This window comes from Hordeum vulgare, chromosome 4H (genome assembly GCF_904849725.1).
Source record: "Hordeum vulgare subsp. vulgare chromosome 4H, MorexV3_pseudomolecules_assembly, whole genome shotgun sequence".
Classification (NCBI taxonomy): Eukaryota; Viridiplantae; Streptophyta; class Magnoliopsida; order Poales; family Poaceae; genus Hordeum; species Hordeum vulgare.
Window position 1 is genome coordinate 228,497,929 of NC_058521.1, and position 18,533 is coordinate 228,516,461.

Genomic DNA, 18,533 nt, shown 5'->3' on the forward strand with positions numbered 1-18,533 from the left:
CATCTTCTGTAGAGGGCATCAACCTCGAACTGGTACATGCTAGACTGACAGGCTACTCTTTCTGCTTCTTCCCGCCCATCGGGAAAGTCCCCTGTTTGGAGGTACCGGACTATGTGCCTCACTCAGGCCGGAACCTGAGGCTCGGCGGCAAGGACTAAAGTCATATCCTCTGCCAAGGGGGCATCCCCCTCGGCAGGGTTGTCATCTCCTCCGACAATTTCTTCCCCGACAAGATCCTTGCCAGGGCTCTTTGGCAGTTCAGCCGAAAAATACTGCTCGGAGTTCATTTTCCTTCTCTTGCTTAGCTTGGTTGATGGTGCTACGGAGGGTTGAGTCAGTAGTAGCACAAAAGTTCCTGGTTCCACAGGTAACTTAAGAACCGCACACTTCGACAGGTCGTCGGCGATGGTACTCGCAGCACGGGGGATGTGCTCCGTCTGGAGACCGTCGAAGCGCTCTTCCAACTTCCTCACTTCCTCCACGTAAGCCTCCATCAGTGGACTCTGGTAGTCCTTGTTGAGCTGCCGAACTACTAGCTGTGAGTCTCCTCTGACGACGAGCTTTCTGAATCCCTAGATCTGCCGCGATCCTGAGGCCGGCAAGTAGTCCTTCATACTCGGCGGTGTTGTTGGTTGACTCCTCACGGGGAAAGTACATCTGGATTACGTACTTGAGGTGTTCTCCAGTAGGCGCAACTAGAAGCACGCTGGTTCCAGCAGCTTGCAGTGAGAACGCTCCATCAAAATACATGATCCATTCTTGGTTGGACTCCTTGCCCAGGAGGGTTGATTCTAGTATTTCTTTGTCTGACGTCGGGGTCCATTCGGCAATGAACTCCGCCAAGGCCCTCCTCTAGATGGTTAATGCGCTTTCAAACTTGAGGCCTAAGCAGGACAACTCCAACACCCACTCCACTATCCTTCCAGTGGCATCGGGGTTTCGCAAAACCCTTTGCAGCGGAAAGTGAGTGACCACGGTGATCTCATGTGTTTGGAAGTAGTGGTGCAGCTTTCTCGAGGCCATGAGGAGGCCGAAAATTAATTTTTGCACAGCGGAGTTTCTCGTTCCTCCCCCCTGCAAGAGGGAGCTGACGAAATAGACTGGGCGTTGCACCATCCTCTTCTTCTTCACTAGCCCGCATGTTGGCGGAGGTTTCTCTTGATCGCTCCCGGACTCTGTCGGGGGTCCTTGGATGCCGGTGTGCGCTTCCTCATTCGATGGCGTCGCCCTTACCGGCTTATCTTCGTCGTCTTCCCTCTGCGCCACCAGTGCAGCGCTAACCACTTGGTTGGTCGCCGCTAGGTACAGGAGCAGTGGCTCTTGTGGATTAGGCGATGCCAGGATTGGTGCAGAGGAAAGGTATTTCTTGAGGTCTTGTAGCGCTGCTGCCGCCTCGGTGGTCCATTCCGTTGGTCCTACCTTCTTCAAGATTTGGAAGAAGGGCAGGGCACGTTCGTCAGACTTGGAAACGAACCTGCTCACGGCGACTACAAAGCCGGCTAGGCGTTGCTCATCCTTGACGCGCTTCGGTGCCTCGATCTGTTCGATGGCCTTGATCTTGTGGGGGTTAGCTTCGATCCCGCGTTAGGACAAGAAGAACCCGAGAAGCATGCCGGATGGGACACCGAAGACACACTTTTTGGTGTTGAGATTGAGGTTGATCTTGCGCAGCTTGGCAAATGTCTCTTCCATATCTTGCACGAGTGTTGATTTGTCCTTGGTCTTGACCACCATGTCATCCATGTAGGCTTCCAGATTCATGTCGAGTTGGGGCTCAAAACCAATTTGGATCACTCTTGCAAATGTAGAATCGGCATTCTTCAACCGAAGGGCATTCACACGAAGCAGTACGTGCCATAGGGAGTGATGAACGCAGTTTTTTTTTCTTCATCTTCCTCGGCCATAAATATTTGGTGGTACCCTGAGTAGGCATCAAGGAAGGACAGCAGGTCGCAGCTAGCACTGGAGTCGACAATCTGCTCGATGCGCGGCAAGGGAAAAAGGTCTTTTGGGCAAGCTTTATTGACATCAGTATAGTCGATATAGAGCCGCCACTTCCCATTCGCCTTGCGCACTACAACCGGATTGGCCAACCATGTAGGATGGATGACTCCCTTAACAAGACCTGCTGCTTCTAACTTCTTGATCTTTTCAGCAATGAATTCTTGCCGTTCCAGGGCTTGCTTCCTCACCTTCTGCTTGACCGGCCACGCGTGGGGGCAGACGGCGAGACGGTGCTCAATCACCTTCCTCGGAACACCGGGAATATCTGATGGTTGCCATGCAAACACTTCGAGATTCGCCCGCAATAAGGCGATGAGCATGCTTTCCTATTTGCTGTCAAGGGAGGAACTTATTGTGAAAGTTCCACCCATGCCATCCTCCATGGAGGGCACCTTCTTGGTCACTCGCGGGCCGCCCTGGATTTCTTGTTTTTGGTAGTAGAGCTCTCTGGCGTGTCCTCGGTGGTAGCACAGCGCTCTGGTGAGGCATGCTTGCCGGGGTCAGTAGAGGAGGCCCTTTTGTCGACCTTCCTCTCCGTAGGAGTCCCAACAGCAGCAGGTGGCATCTTGGCGGCAGGTGCTGCCACTGCCTCCCGGCATAGGTGGTTGGTGCATATGAGTGCATCCTTTTTGTCGGCATTGATGACGATAACGCCGACCGGCCCAGGCATCTTCAGGGTGTTGTAGGCATAGTGGGAAGCCGCCATGAATTTGGCTAGCCAAGACGCCCGAGGATCCTGTTGTACGTGAACGGATTGTCAGAAACGTCAAAGACGACCTTCTCTGTTCGGTAGTTCTGGTCGCTTTCGAAGGTCACCGGCAGTGTGATCTTCCCCTTCGGTTGAATCTTCCTTGGGTTGATCCCTTGGAACGTTCCTGTTTCCTTGAGATCTTCGTCCGGAATCTGCAACCTCCGGATCATGTCGGGGGAGATGAGGTTTAGACCTGACCCTCCATCCACAAACATCTTCGTCACGTTGAGGTTGCGGATTGTTGGGGAGACCAACAATGGCAAACATCCGACCGTCGTAACGCGGTCTGGATGATCCTTAGAATCGAATATGATCGGTGTGTGCGACCATTTCAAGGGCCTATGAGTGTCGATGGAGTGCTCTGCCGTGCTCATTCACGCGCCCACTTCTTCAGTTGGTGGTGGGAAGATTGTAGCGATGCACCTCCATCAAGGCACATCATATCTGTTGCCTTTTGAAATTCGTGGTCGCTGGAGTCGTCGTCTGGGCAGTTCTCATCCTCATCCTCCGCCTTTCTTTCCCATGCCGGCGCAAACTTCACCCTCTTGTTCTTGAGCTTGCTAGGGGGAAGCCCTTGGCCACCCTTCTTCCTGCCTCATCCCTCGCCACCATCTCGGGCCTTCTCCTTGTCGCGTCTTTGGTACTCCGGCCTCTGCTTCTCGGCGAGTTATTCGACTAGCCGACAATGTTGGAGGTCGTGACCCTTGGTGGAATGGATCTTGCAGTATTGGGTGTTGGAGCGCTCCGGCTTGTCGACGGCCGCCAAGGCCTGGCAAGTGCCACACCCGACAGCGTCCTTGCTAGGAGCCTCAGCCTTCGCCTTCTTGGAGGTGTCGGCGTTGCCGGATGTCTCGACGACAAACACGGCTCTTCCTTTCTACTTCTTGTTGCGACATTTGCCCTTTTTTGTGGGGACATCGGCATCTTCATCTTCGGAGTCGGTCTCTGCACCGGCGTCTTCGCCGGGAAGCTTTCTCCCCTCTTCCTCTCGCGCACACTTCTTTGTATGGGCGTAAAGATTGGCGACATCGCGGAACTTGTTCATCGCAAGCTCCTCGCGCATCTTCCGGTTTCGCATGTTCTGATGGAACACGCTGATGACGGCGGCTGGGTGAACATCCGGGACGTTGTGCTGTATGCAACTGAATCTCTGGATGTACTTGCACAGAGTCTCGCCCTCCTTCTAGCTGATTATGTGCAAGTCACTCTCTTGGCCAGGGGCCCGGTGGCCGCCCATAAAGGTGCCAACGAAGTCCTGGCACAGCTCCTTCCAGGAGGAAATGGAGTTCTAGGGTAGGTGCATCAACCACGACCTGACGTTGGGCTTGAGTACCAATGGGAAGTAGTTGGCCAATATATTGTCATCTCGGCCCCCGACAGCATGCTTAAGAACTCGGACGGGTGGGTCTTGCTGTCGTACTTCTCGTGGGTAAACGCTCGTCAGCCCACCTTGCAAGGTAGGTCGCTAGGATACCCTGATGCTGGAGTGTCTGCAATGGCTCCAGCACGTCTGTGTGATTGACGGTGCATCTCTCATCGCCGCTCAATGAGAGTACGCGCGTCCTCCTTGCGCCGCTCGTGAAGAACGTCACGTTGATCTGTTGGAATACCCGGTCGAATCATCAGAGATGATAACCTGTTGCCGCCGCCGTGAGGGAGAGTGCACCGTGGCGCTCGCAGCTCCAGTCTTCTCGGTACAGTCGTTGGCACGCTTGCTGGAGGGTCGTTTCGACATACCCGCCTGTTGGGGCCCGTCCACATTGGAGAGGGCGACGAGGCTCTTGATGGTGGCCCTCCATTCCTCGGGCCTGTCTGCTGTTGGAGAGAAGTCCAAGAGCCCCTGATCTCGCTTTAGGGCTTCTGTCTGTGTGGGTGGTGGCGATATGTGCGAAGACCATGAGGGGATCTTACTTCTGACTACGTTAAAAAGAGCGCCCCTTTAGTCCCGCGGTGGTGCGCCGCCCTGTCCGATCCCAGAGCGTTCGTGTCGACCCTACGAGTCCTGGGAACGAGGCCCAACAGTCCTTCGTGGGGGTGGCGGATCGCCTCGTCCTAGAGTGGTCCTCCGCGGGCGCCCTGGGAAGGTTGGGGTGGGTCCGTCCGCGTCGTTGTTTTGGAAGATGTCCTCACATCCTTTGAAGTAGTCGCGCCGCCTGTGGGCTGTGCAGCTACGTCCTTCGATGCACCGGCGCACGGATGGTCGTCGTGGTCGCGGATGATACCACTCGCCTGGGTTTTCTCTCTAGAATGTTGCGGAAGTTCGGGACCTCCACATCCTTGTCCTGCGCCCGCACCCTCTCCCGCCCGCGTCGGGGTAGGAGCACTTGGTGCGGGTGCGTTGATGGCTAGGTCGGATTAACGCGACCCCCTCCCCATACCTGGCATGCCAAAGATGTCGGGAAAACGACACGTATGGGAAACTCCAAGGATCCCTTGATCGTTCAGAAGAGGGAGAGAGGTGGCGCCAAGAGCGGAACTAGCGATCAGCACTGGCAAGGTCTTTTACCCAGGTTCGGTCCGCTTGGCGCGTAAAACCCTACTCCAGCTTTGTTTGTTGTATTGGGTGCTTACTATAGGGTTACTTGCTACAGTATTTGCCTTTCGGCTGGTGATCAAAGAGTCTAAACCCCAAAATGTCCAACCCCTAGAACTGAGCTTTGGGTCTCCTTTTATAGGCAAAGGGGTCACCAACAGTGCTCTGAAGTTGGTTCACGAGTTGCATAGTGAATAGGGTTCACCCCTATCTATCTACCGCAATGTCAGGGGCAGTAAATGACTTGTCAGCCCCCTGACCTGCATCAAGCTGGCATGAACACATACCCAGGTGTATTGACACCTGGTATTTGTGCTGGCGCCTGAGGGATGCGCTGGAGCGGTGGCGGTCGGTGGCACTGTGACAGGACGGACACCTGGCGGCGAAGGGAGCCTGCCGGCCTCGCGTCCTTGCGTGCGGCCTAACCCGTCTTCCCGACAAGGAGGGCTTGCTGGGGCCTTGGAGGTCTTCCCAGCAAGGAGGGCTTGTCGGGGCCTTGCAAGTTTTCCCGGCAAGGAGGGCTTGTCGGTGCCTTGTGGGTCTTCCCCGCAAGGAGGGCTTGCCGGGCCTTGTAGCCTGGGCTGGTCCTTCACACTCTTGGAGGGGTGTGATCTTGCGCAGCCTGGGTTATCTTCCCATCGGTCCTTCTTCGTGTATTGCCGCCAAGGGTGTTGCCGACACCCGTGCACAAGTCTGTGGCACAGGAGATCCCGGTCTCTAGTGCAACGACACGGGGCAGGCCCGTCGAGGGCGACCTAGGAGGGGCCGGGGGGCCTAATCCCCATGTGGGTGATGCAAGTTGCACACGCGGCACATGAGTGGTGCGTGCGAGCATGGGAAGGAGATCTTTCTACTTTTGTGCCAAGGAAGCAGGGCCAGTTGGCGGGCTCTCAAAGTGACTCCCAAAGGTTTCCTCATCAGTGCAAGAGGACCAAGGCTGGGGACTCGGTCGGACAGAGGTCACCCCCGAGCGCACCAGCGCGTCACGAAGAAAGGCTTTTGCATGCGAAGACCACTTTGTCAGAGCGGACTGCAGCGCACCAGCGCGTCACGAAGAAAGGCTTTTGCATGCGAAGACCACCTTTGTCAGAGCGGACTGCAGTCCTGTCCCCTTTCAAAATGGCTGATGTGGCAACCCACCCCACCGAGTGTGTTTTCGGGGGGGGGGGGTGGGGGGTGGGGGGTGGGAGATAGGACCAAGGTCATTATAAAAGAGAGGCCCGACCTCTACAGTGCAGACGAATCCGATCCCCATCATCTCCACTAAGGCAAGAACCCGTCTTTGTACTGGTCTTCAACCTCAAGCTATACACACAAGTAGGAGCAAGGTGGCCCGAACCTGGCTAAACTGCAGACGTGTCCTTGTTTGCTTTCCTTAGATCGATCCACCGGAGAGTCGTCATGAAGTCAAGAGGTAGAACAGGGTAGGAGGGCGAGCGCACCCCAGAGTTCAACCTTTTATGGGTCTGTGGAGCCCCGATTCAAACATTTGGCGTGCCAGGTAGGGGTGTGCGGCCACCCTCCAGCTCTAGTTTCATCTCTAGCTTCACCAACCCCATGGCCGACACCTACCGCACCTGTCCTGAGCGCTCGATGCCAGACGGCCGTTACGGACCCACCAGCGTTGTGGCCACCACCGTCTTCGACCCTGCTGCCCGCGAGCAGCACAGCTTCCTGTGGCCACCAACGCAGATACGCGACCGCCCTGCTGAATCCCTGCGATGTTTGTCCCAGCCTGCGTTCACGTGGGGGACCTTAATGCACAAGACGCGCTGCTCATGGCAAGCAAACTGCTTTGCCACCGCTTGAGCGGACCACATCGCTGAACTTGTCACCGTTGCCACGAGTGCCTTGGCGCCCTACGCCCCGCTTCGGCCCCTAGCGCTGGAGGCAGGGGTTCGTCCAGCCAGCTGCCCCCGCAGGTGCACAGTGGCTCATTGGACCTGAAACCGAGGGGCCCGAGAAATTCTGGACTCACGCCGTGCTCCTGCTCCTCTTGGTCCTGGTGACCGGCTTCGGGCCACGCTGGACACCCATGGTGGCACACGTCTAGAGGCCAGCGGGATGTTCTGTGCCCATCACAACGTACACAACCACAATACGGAGGATTATCAGGCAGTCGGGACCTCCCATAGCAAGCGCGATGCTCGGTAGTGAGACCGCCCCGTGTCGTTGAATGAGGAGGTGACCACTGCAGTGGGGGAAGGGGCGACCTCGGTGACCACTTATGCCAACCATGCGGCAACGACGGAAGCACTCAACCCCAAAACGATGCTTTGCGTGGGTACCCCCGCGGCATGCATCACCAGGACAGCGCCACCTTGCATACACGACCACGGCCCTCGGGGAGAGGGGTGTCATGCCAGGCGCTGGAGTCATGGTCCTCGCGCTCCAAACCGGCGCCCGCTCCCCTCTGGCGTAAGGGGTCACGCCAGGCGCCCCCATCGGATCGAGCTCAGGGGCTCCAGCCTCAAGCCACCGGGTATGGCTGATATGATGAGGGTCACCTAGGGACTTGCGGAGGTGTGCCCCGGAGAGTGTGTGCCGTGGGCCGAGAGAGTGGCGCCACGCACCAGGGCCATGCTAGTTCGCCCTTCAGGAAATCGACAAGCTGCAAGGGGTGAAGGTCACGCGCACATCGCAAAGTGTCGGAATCCCACAGGCTCATGAAGGCTTAGGAGCCAGCATCCTCAGGAGTCAGCTATCCCCTGCCGGCGGGTTAGACCCCCACGGTACTTAACGATAGGCGGCCTGACGCACCCGCAATGGTTGGCCGTCAGGTGACTTTTTGGATTGTTCCAATCTAGAAGTTCCTAGTATATTGCATCGCCCCGAGCGGGTATTTCATGAATATGTAATTAACTTGATTGACCTTCACTTGAGATGGTGCCATTTGTCTTAATCCTAAGTTTTAGTGTCAAGCCGCCACCGACCAACCAGAAACTTCATGCTATATGGGACACGATGACTCTCACGCTTGGGTCACGGGAGCATTGCACCGACGTACGCGTTTCCACGCCGAGGTGCTAGGAAGCGTCACAGGCTAGTCCTCTGGAGGAGGACCCCTTCAGAGGTGCCCATGTCTCCAGGCTTGACAAGACGCGCTTGGAAACAGAGGGTGGGGGGCCCCTCACAGACGCCCATGTCCCTAGGCCTGACGTCGCGCGCCTGGGGATGAATGGTGGGGCCCCCTCAAGATCGTCCATGTATCCAGGCCCCGCGCCACTCACCTGGAGATGGAGGATTGGATCTTGGAGTCAAGCAGCTGGAGGTCTACCCATGACACTCTCACGTAATAATGAGTGAGATGTATACGCCTGGAGCCTTCTTAGTGGAAGCCCACGACAAGCCGCTTCGTGGCCTCGGTGTATGGCTCCTCCCACGCCCAAGTGGAAGTCCCTATCCTTAGCGCTGGCGGAAAGACTGTCGAACCGCGACTAAGCCCACGCCATAGTAGAAGCCCCTTGCATTGTGCATCGGGAATGAACGAAGAAGACGTCCCGCGGGCCAAAACTAACACTTCTTTTAGGTTGACCCGTGCTGGATACAATAACCACATTCCTTTATACGTTGACCCATGCTGGACACGGCGGCTTCTTTTTTCTTTCCTATGTTCGACTTGCAAATGAGCTCATCGGGCTGGCCCGTATTGGATACTGCAGCAACACCTCCCTTTTGGGCTAGCAAGCAAGTTAGCTTTGGGTTTTCCGTTGAAGGTCTTGGTTTTCTTGTTTTCATGGAGTTTCCTTGGTTTTCTATCCTCTTACCACACCCGCACTTGGCGGAATCCCCATGCTTCATGTTGGAGCAGAGACGGGAAAGATCCCCCCCCGCGGCACACGCCCTCTGGCTTTACATGTGCCCCATGCTCGCGGGGGCTGGGCATGGTGTCTTGGCCCGGGTCTGCCCTAACAGTGCTGGGAGCCTAGAGAACTGGGCTCTAGCTTGCGGGCACACCGCATGCGCGCGTCACCTCATCAAGGCCCAAGGGGCCCATACTTCTCACGCAAGGCCCAGACACAACGGAGAAGCGCGAACCATCGAGACAAGGCGTATTCCTCGCGGGACCTCCCCCAAGGGTCCTTGCAAGGAGGGCCCCGCAAGAAGCAGCAGTCTTTCACGCGAGCCGCTCACACGAAGAAGGCGAGCCCCTGAGCGTAGCGCCCCGGGAGCCGTCACACCCATGCTCAGGGCTGGGCCTTAGCGCCACAAGGCATCGAAGCAACCACGGAGGAGGTGCAAGATCGACAGGGAGTATGAGGGACAAGTTCATTTTCGACCCAAAATAGTGTTCAAATCTGTTTGAGGCGTGAAGGACGTAACCCGTTTTACATGCTCCCACGGAGCCGATATGTTGCATTGCATGTAAAAAGTGGTTGATGCAAAAGAAGGAAGATCGAGTTCACAAAGCACCACCTTCGGGCGGCTCGAACGGGGCCCTCGCAAAGGTATCAGCCTCGCGAGGCCCGCACAAACAACTGTCACCAAGGGTTTCATGGCGTGCCCGCGGGGCCGCATCGAGAGGCTGCCCCAGGTGCTTCATGGGGACCATGGCCAAGGGAGGGCGAGGCTGGATGGCGCTCGAGGTTGGTCGGCCCCGAGGCGTGGGCCATGGCCCATGCGCTTGCCTCTGTGCGTGGCATTTTACCGGGGCCATAGGCCGCTTCACCAAGGCCTACGGTGATGAGCCCCTCGTGTGAGGCCCAAGTGCAACCTCACGAGCACGTGAAATTTAGAGCAGGGGGCCTCGTAGCGAGGCCCCTTAAAGCCAATCACGGTGCGAAGCAACCGCCCGACGAGGCGGGGGCACACACTAAAAGCGCTCGGGGGATGCCTTCCCGCGGCCCACACTCACGTCAAGGATGGGGCCTTAGGGGCCAAGTTTTGTGGGCCCTCGCCGAGCAGAGCATAGGAAACACACGAGGAAAAACAGAATACGTGGCAGAAGGAAAGAAGGCACCCCAAGCATAACGGGCAACCACTACTCAATGCAATAGTAAGTTATAAAATGTGTGACCCCCCCACCCGGGGGCCAAGGGTTCTTTAGTTCACCAGGAAAAGGTTGGGGAAGCTCAAGCAGTGGAGGTCCCTCAGAAGCTGAAGCATCGAGGCTGCCGCTCTCCTCGGAAAGCACCGCCTAGGCGAATCGCCTGACCAGGGACTCCAGTTGCTAGCCCAACTCGTCCCTGAGGGGGCTCCGGAGCTCCACTTGCACCGTCTCCATCGCGCGGTAAAGGTCAAACACGGGGTTCTGGGAGAGCAGGTTGGAGAAGTCGTGCATCAACATGTTGCCTAGGAGGCCACTCGTGCTGGACTCGATGTCTTCCTCCACCTTGGTGGCGCCCGACTCGAGCGCCTCCACCATCTTGAGGAGGAAGTCGGGATAGTCTTCGTCCCTATGCGCTCACGGCAGCACGGGGTTATCCCTAACGAAGCGGCGGAGCACATCGGGCCAGTTCTAGGGACTGCTGGGTGCACTACGCCTCCATACACTACCGGAATCCAGTAATTTACCATCAGCCAGTTCTTTGCCGTCTCCTGGTTGATGGCAGACAACCTCTTTGTAGTCAGTTGACTTCAAGCAAACGGTAAACACATGACTGATAGTAAACAGACTATTTGCCATTGGTCAGTACTTTGCCGTCTGCCAGCGGACGGCAAAGAGACCTAGGGCAGACGACAAAGAGGACAGATAGGTCCCAGTAGACATTGGGCCTGGCCAGGTCCGACGGAAGGGCTCTTTGCCGTCCGCGTGGCCTTTGCCGTCCGCCATGGGGCTCTTTGCCGTCCGGGGGTGGACGGCAAAGGGGATGAGCCAATAACGACTATTACCCCGACCCCTTGCTCCACTACCCCCACTCCCCCACTGTCCCTCTCTCTCCACCCCGTGCGCCTCGCTCCAGCACCACCGGCGGCCGGCCACCCCTCCACCGCCCCCTGCGCCGCCCCTCCCCTCACCCGCCCCTCCCCTCACCCACCCCCTCCCCTCACCCGTCACCGGCACCGTCCCCTTCCCTCACCGGCCCCCGGCGCTGCCGCTCCTCTCACTGGCTGTGGGCGGTGCCCCCTGCGCCGCCCCTCCCCTCACCCGCCCTCGGCGCCGCCGCCTCGCCTCACCGGCTCCTTGCGCCGCCCCTCCTCTCACCGGCTGCAGACGCCGCCCCCTCCACTAACAGGATCCTGTCGCCGCCCCCTCCCCTCATCAGATCCCATCGACGCCCCCTCCCCTCACCGGCCGTCCCCAACTTCGGTGAGTGCCTCCGGTACCCCTATTTTTTGTTTTTTCTTTTAAGTTAGATAGTTAGTTTTTTCTGTTTTTTCTCTTAAATTAGATAGTTAGTTTATTAGGTAGAATAAAGTAGATAGAAATGAAAAAAATAGATAGAAAATAAAAAACTTAGAAGAAAATAATAGAAGAAAAAAAACTAGAAGAAAAAATAAGAAGAAGAAGAAGAACAAGAACAAGAACAAGAAAGAAGAAGAGGAGGAGGAGGAGGAGGAGGAGAAAAAAGAATAATAATAATAATAATAATAATAATAATAATAATAAGATGATCAAGAAGAAGAAGAAGAAGAATAAGAGGAGGAGGAGGAAAAAGGAACCCCGACACCCCAACACTAACCCTCGACCCCCGACCCGTGACGCCCGACGCCACTGACCCTCGACCCTCGACCCCCGACGCCATTGACCATCGACCCCCGACCCTTGACCCTTGACGCCACTGTCCCTCGACCCCCGACCCCCGACGCCCGACGCCACTGACGCTCGACCCCCGACCCCCGACACATGTTCCGCCTCTTGTTAACCAAAAAGACCCCAACCCCTGACGCCAGTGACCCTCGACCCCCGACGACACTGACCCCCGACCACCAACGCAACTAACCCCCGACCCCCGACGCCACCGACACCCGACACCACCGACCCTCGACACCACTGAGCCCCGACCCCGACACCTCTTCTGCCTACTGTTGAATGAGAAGGTGCTTTTCGGCCTTCTAGAGGCCGACGGGGTCATAGTTTTGTAAATTATGAGTTAGGCCACATACTTTCCGATTATTTTAATTATAAAACATCATGTTTGTGTTGATCGGGTGAATTTCAATGTGGAGTTCTTCGACGACCATCACGTGCGTTGGACGAGCTCCTCTCCTGCGTTTGTTGGTTAGCTCATTAAAACGACTAATTTAGCTCCAAAATGAAATAATAAGCTCAAAATGGCATAAGAACCTTGGTTAGCTCATGAATATTGTATAATTAGCTTGGCTTCCACCTAAATGACATAATTAGACAATTTAGCTCGAAAATGCCTTAATAATCATAGTTGGCTCCAAAATGACATATTTTACCCAAGTTAGCTCTAGAATGGCCTATATTTAGCTTGGCTTCCACCTAAATGACATAATTAGCTTAGTTAGCTCGAAAATGTCCTATTTAATAAAAAATGACCTATACTTACCTAATTATCCTCCAAAATGACATAATTATCTCCAAAAAGGCATAATTAGCTAATTTAGCTCGAAGACGAGGACAGAGGAGAAGATAGAGGCAAGATGAAAAGAAGGAAGAAGAAGAAGAAGAGAAGAAGAAGAGAAGAAGAATGAGAAGGAGAAGGAGGAATAAGAAGGAGAAGAAGGATAAGGAGCAGGAGAGAAGCTCCTTCTCCTTCTTCTCCTCCTTCTCCTTCTTCTTGTCCTTCTTCTTTTCTTCTTCTTCACCTCTTCCTTCTCCTTCTCCTTCTCCTCCTCCTCCTCCTCCTCCTTCTTCTTCTTTTACTTCTCCTTCTTCTTCTCTTCTTACTTCTTCTATTTGTTCTTCTATGTAGCTTAGACTCATCCAACAAAGACATACTTAGTTAATTATCCTTGAAAATGACATAATTAGCTTAGTTAGGTGAAAACATCGTAAGAACCTTGGTTAGCTCATTAAACGACTAATTTAGCTCCAAAATGAAATAATAAGCTCAAAATGGCATAGGAACCTTGATTATCTCATGAATATTATATACTTAGCTTGGCTTCAGCATAAATGACATAATTAGCTAATTTAGCTCGAAAATGCCTTAATAATCATAGTTGGCTCCAAAATGACATATTTTACCCAAGTTAGCCTTAGAATGACCTATACTTAGCTTGGCTTCCACCTAAATGACATAATTAGGTTAGTTAGCTTGAAAATGGCCTATTTAATAAAAAATGACGTATACTTGCCTAATTATCCTCCAAAATGACATAATTAGCTCCAAAAAGGCATAATTAGCTAATTTAGCTCGAAAAAGAGGACACGAGGAGAAGATAGAGGAAAAATGAAAAGAAGCAACAACAAGAAGAAGAAGAAGAAGAAGAAGAGAAGAAGAGAAGAAGAACGAGAAGGAGAAGCAGGAAGAAGCAGGAGAAGAAGGAGAAGGGGGAGAGAAGCTCCTTCTCCTTCTTCTTCTTGTCCTTCTTCTTTTCTTCTTCTCCTCCTCTTCCTTTTCCTTCTCCTTCTCCTTCTCCTCCTCCTCCTCCTGCTCGTCCTTCTTCTTCTTTTACTTCTCCTTCTTCTCTTCTTGCTTCTTCTCTTTCTTCTTCTACGTAGCTTAGACTCATCCAACAAAGATATACTTAGCTAATTATCCTACAAAGTGACATAATTAGCTTAGTTAGGTGAAAACATCATAAGAACCTTGGTTAGCTCATTAAAATGACTAATTTAGCTCCAAAATGAAATAATAAGCTCAAAATGGCATCAGAACCTTGGTTAGCCCATGAATATTATATACTTAGCTTGGTTTCCACCTAAATGACATAATTAGCCAATTTAGCTCCAAAATGCCTTAATAATCATAGTTTGCTCCAAAATGACATACTTTACCCAAGTTATCTCTAGAATGGCCTATACTTAGCTTGGCTTACACCTAAATGACATAATTAGCTCAATTAACACCAAAAATGGCCTATTTTAATAAAAATGACCTATACTTAGCTAATTATCCTCCTAAATGACATAATTAGCTCCAAAAAGGCATAATTAACTAATTTAGCCCGAAGAAGAGGACAAGAGGAGAAGAAAGAGGAAAAATGAAAAGAAGGAAGAAGAAGAAGAGAAGAAGGAGAATGAGGAAGAAGAAGGAGAAGGAGGAGAGAAGCCCCTTCTCCTTCGTCTCCTCCTTCTTCTCCTTCTTCTTTTCTTCTTCTTCTCCTCTTCCTTCTCCTTCTCCTCCTCCTCCTCCTCCTCCTCCTCCTCCTCCTCCTCCTTCTTCTTTTTCTTCTTCTCTTCTTGCTTCTTCTCTTCTTGCTGCCTCTCTTTCTTCTTCTACGTAGCTTATTTTCCCCAACAAAGACATACTTAGCTAATTATCCTCCAAAATGGCATAATTAGCTTAGTTAGGTAAAAACATCATAAGAACCTTGGTTAGCTCATTAAAATGACTAATTTAGCTCCAAAATGACATAATAAGCTCAAAATGGCTTAATAATCATAGTTGGCTACAAAATGACATAATTTATCCAAGTTAGCTCTAGAATGACCTATACTTAGCTAAGTTCTCTCCTAAATGACATAATAAGGCTATGTAGCTCCAAGATGACCTATTCCACCTAACTTAGCTATTAAATGGCCTATAATTAGTTAAGTTCTCTCCGAAATAACGTATACTTCTGTTCTTCATCTAGTCTTATTCTTCTAACTTTCTTATTTGCCATTTTGCAGATTACATTCACTTCACGGGAAGCTTGGATTATATTGATGGAATGCTTGAATATGGTTTCTTCTACCATGGCTTCACGGAAGCTTGGATTGAAACTATTGTAGTATATGGATATATATATGAAACTTTGTATGCATGGATGAAACTGGTGTAATATATGGTTTGGTACAAATGCAACTTGCATAATATGTATGTATTATGGATGAAAGTTATTTTAATATGGTTATGAGTATGGAAACAAAATTATTTCTCTCAAATATATATATATATATATATCCTGATTATTGTGAAAATTGATGGATATAATAGAAAATAAAATAAACAGTGGCTGTTTTGAGCCTTTGTCGTCGGCCCACCGACGGCAAAGGCCTTCCGGCAGACGGCAAAGGCTCCACAGCCTGGCTGAAACACACTTGGAGCGCCACCTTTGTCGTCGGCCTCAAACAAGGCTGACGACGAAGGGGGAGGGGTTAACGGCAAAGGTGGGAGGGGCTGACGCCAAAGCTCGAGGGAGAGAGGGGCTGGGTGTCCCCCTTTGCCGTCAGCCTCAAACATGGCTGACGGCAAAGAGGGGATGACAGACGACAAAGGGGGGAGGGCAGACGGCAAAGAAAAAGGTGGGCCCAGCAGCCTGCCGTTAGCACTTAATGGGAGCATTTGCGGATCCTGTCGTCCCATTTTATTTGCCGTCTGTCCCTCATGGCAAAGATTCTTTCCCGTCCGCCTTCCAAAAGCAGACGACATTTTTTGCCGTCTAGTTTGCCGTCAGCTGATGGACGGCAAAGCCTTTGCCGTCCGGGGTTCCCTCTTTGCTGTGAGCCATGGCAGACGGCAAAGTCTCAGATTCCTATGGTGATACGTCATGCGTGCGCTGCTAGACACCGCGTGTGTGCCGCGTCATCCTTGGTTGTGTGCGCGGTTTCAACGACTTCACCAACCTGGACCAGGAGCAACTTCAGCGTCTCCTTCTCGTCCCCCTCCCTCCTAAAGGAGGCCTCGAGGGTGGCTTGAGCACCCTGCTGATGGACCCTAAGAGTCCTCGCCTGCTCTTGGAGCGCGTCCTACTTGATCTAGAGGAAGGCTTCTTCTCGGCTGAGCTCATCATGGTACTCCTCCATGGCAGCCTCCCACTCTCGATCTCCCTTCAAATCTGCATCAGCAAGGGTCTCATCAAGTGCCACCACGAGGGCGGCCTCATCGATGAGAACACGCCCTTCCAGGGCCCCAAGGTGGACCCGCTCCGCCTCTTGGTCCCAGGCGGTCCGGGCAGCCTCCCGCTCGCGGAGGGCCACGATCGCCCCCCCACTCGATGATAGCGGCCTCCTTGAGGGCCAGGGACACAACGCACCGATTTCTCCAAAGGGTGAACGCGGAAATTTCGGTCGCACGATCTAGGAGATCTGGCGTTGCCCTGTGAGGACCACGAACCCCCCGGGTCGTTCTAGGCCAAGTGCGGAGGAAGAAGCTTCACCAACCGGTGGCGGGTGAGAGGACGCCCCCGGTGGGGCATTCCTGCGCCTCTTGGGTGCGGGTGCTCTGGAAAGCCCGGTGAGCAGATTCATCAGATCGGGCAGGACATGCAAGGGAGAGCGATAGCTAAGGCATATTTATCATCGTTGGCGGCCCTGTGCTAATGTTCTAGGGTTGGCCTTGCGGTCCAGTCCTTGTTGCCTCGGCGGGTGACAGCGGCACCGAGGGCCCAACCCACGCTTCGACGCTCGTGGCATCCCCACTGGCGGCCATGGAAGGGGAGAAGGCTATGTTTGTGCAAGGATGGTAGAGAAGCTTGGGAACTAGGCAGACGGGGAACAGCATGGTGGTAGTTCCACCCCTTGGGTGCGGTGGTTTTGTAGGCACAACCATAGTGCCCGAGGCGTCACGGGAGGTGGAGGCGATGCATGCCCTCTTGAGCGCCATGTGCCAAGCATGGACCACGTACAGTGGGGGCACGAGCCTCCTCGTTAGTCCAATGAGTTGTCCCGTGCATGCCGCTAGCCCAGTGGCATTCTTACACGGGAAGGATGGCGCAAGTGGGTGGCGTTGGTCAAGAGAGCAATGATGGCAAGTGTTGCGTGCATGCTTTACATCAACTCACTCGGAGCGGTTCTTGGAGCATTGTGGGAAAGAAGAGTCCCATGATGCGTCGGGTGCCACACATCAAGCCTGGCTCGCGGGCGATTGGGGCTCGCGTCGCTCCCCCCTCCCCGGGCGGATCCATGCACAATGCGGGGCCGGGGGTTACTGTTGGGCCTCTAGGACGAGGTGTATCCAGGCCGTCGGCCTACGACCCAAAGCACGACACACTGGCAGACCTCCTTTGGCCCATCGACAAGCACAACAAGGAAGACCCTCACGAGGTGGGCATCTGAGGATTGTCCCAAGGGCCACCAGAGGGCATTCGTCACGAGGACGCTCCCTGAGGCAACGCTTGGGACTCTCGTGGGACATGTCCGTTGATGGCGCCCTAGCAGGGCCCCATGACCCTGCTCCCCACGTGGGTGGTGCGGGTTCCGCAGGTGGCACATTAGCGGTGCCAGCGAGCACGGGGAGCAGAGCTTTCCAATTTCGTGCCAAGGAAGTTGAGAAAGCTGGTGGCTCCCAAAGCGACTCCCAAAGGTGTCCTCATGGGTGCAAGAGGACCAAGGCTACGGGCTCGGCCGGTTAGAGGTCACTCCCGAACCCACCAACGCGTCACGAAGAAAGGATTTTGCAGGCTAAGAACACCATTGTTAGGGCAGACTATAGTTCTGTCCTCTTTCAAAATGGCCGCTGTGGCAACACTTTCAAGTGTGTTTTCAGGGGAAGAGGACCAAGGCTAGTATAAATTGGAGGCTCGACATCTGCAGTGCGGACGGATTCGAACCCCATCATCTCCACTAGGGCAAGGACCCGTCTTTGTACTCGTGTTCCACCTCAAGCTATGCAGATAAGCATGAGTAGGGTTTTACACCGCAAGGTAGCCCGAACCTAGGTAAACTGCACGCGTGTTCTTGTTTTCTTTCCTTAGATCGAGTGACCGGAGAGTCGTCGTGAAGTCGCGAGGTAGAACATGGTAGGAGGGTGAGCACGGTCTATAGTTCGAACATTTCTAGGTCTGTGGAGCCCCGATTTTGATAGAGTACCGAGTATTATGGAAGAGTTGAAGCAATTTATGAACTTAAATTCTATGGTGAAAACCCACCAAATGGTGTAGTCTTCAAATGTTATTGGTTCCAGCCGAAGGAGCTAGAAGGACTCATGAACATATAGGGCTAGTTGAAATAAACAAAGCACCCATTTAGATGTTTCCAATGTCTGTATTACGGCTCAAGAGGGGACCCAAATTTTCTATCTATCGTGGTCTTGCCAAACTGATAAGAATCTGAATGGTTGTGATGTCTTTTATTGAAGTTCAGCCACGTGCTAGACCACCTCCTCTCAATGAAGAGGATATGAACCTCACATTTACCCAGACACATATGATGGGGAATTCTTCCAAGAAACACGTCTTTCCTAAAAACATTTCAAGAATTACTCTACTTCTCCCCAGAACATGGAAGTAGCCAGCAACAGTGAATCC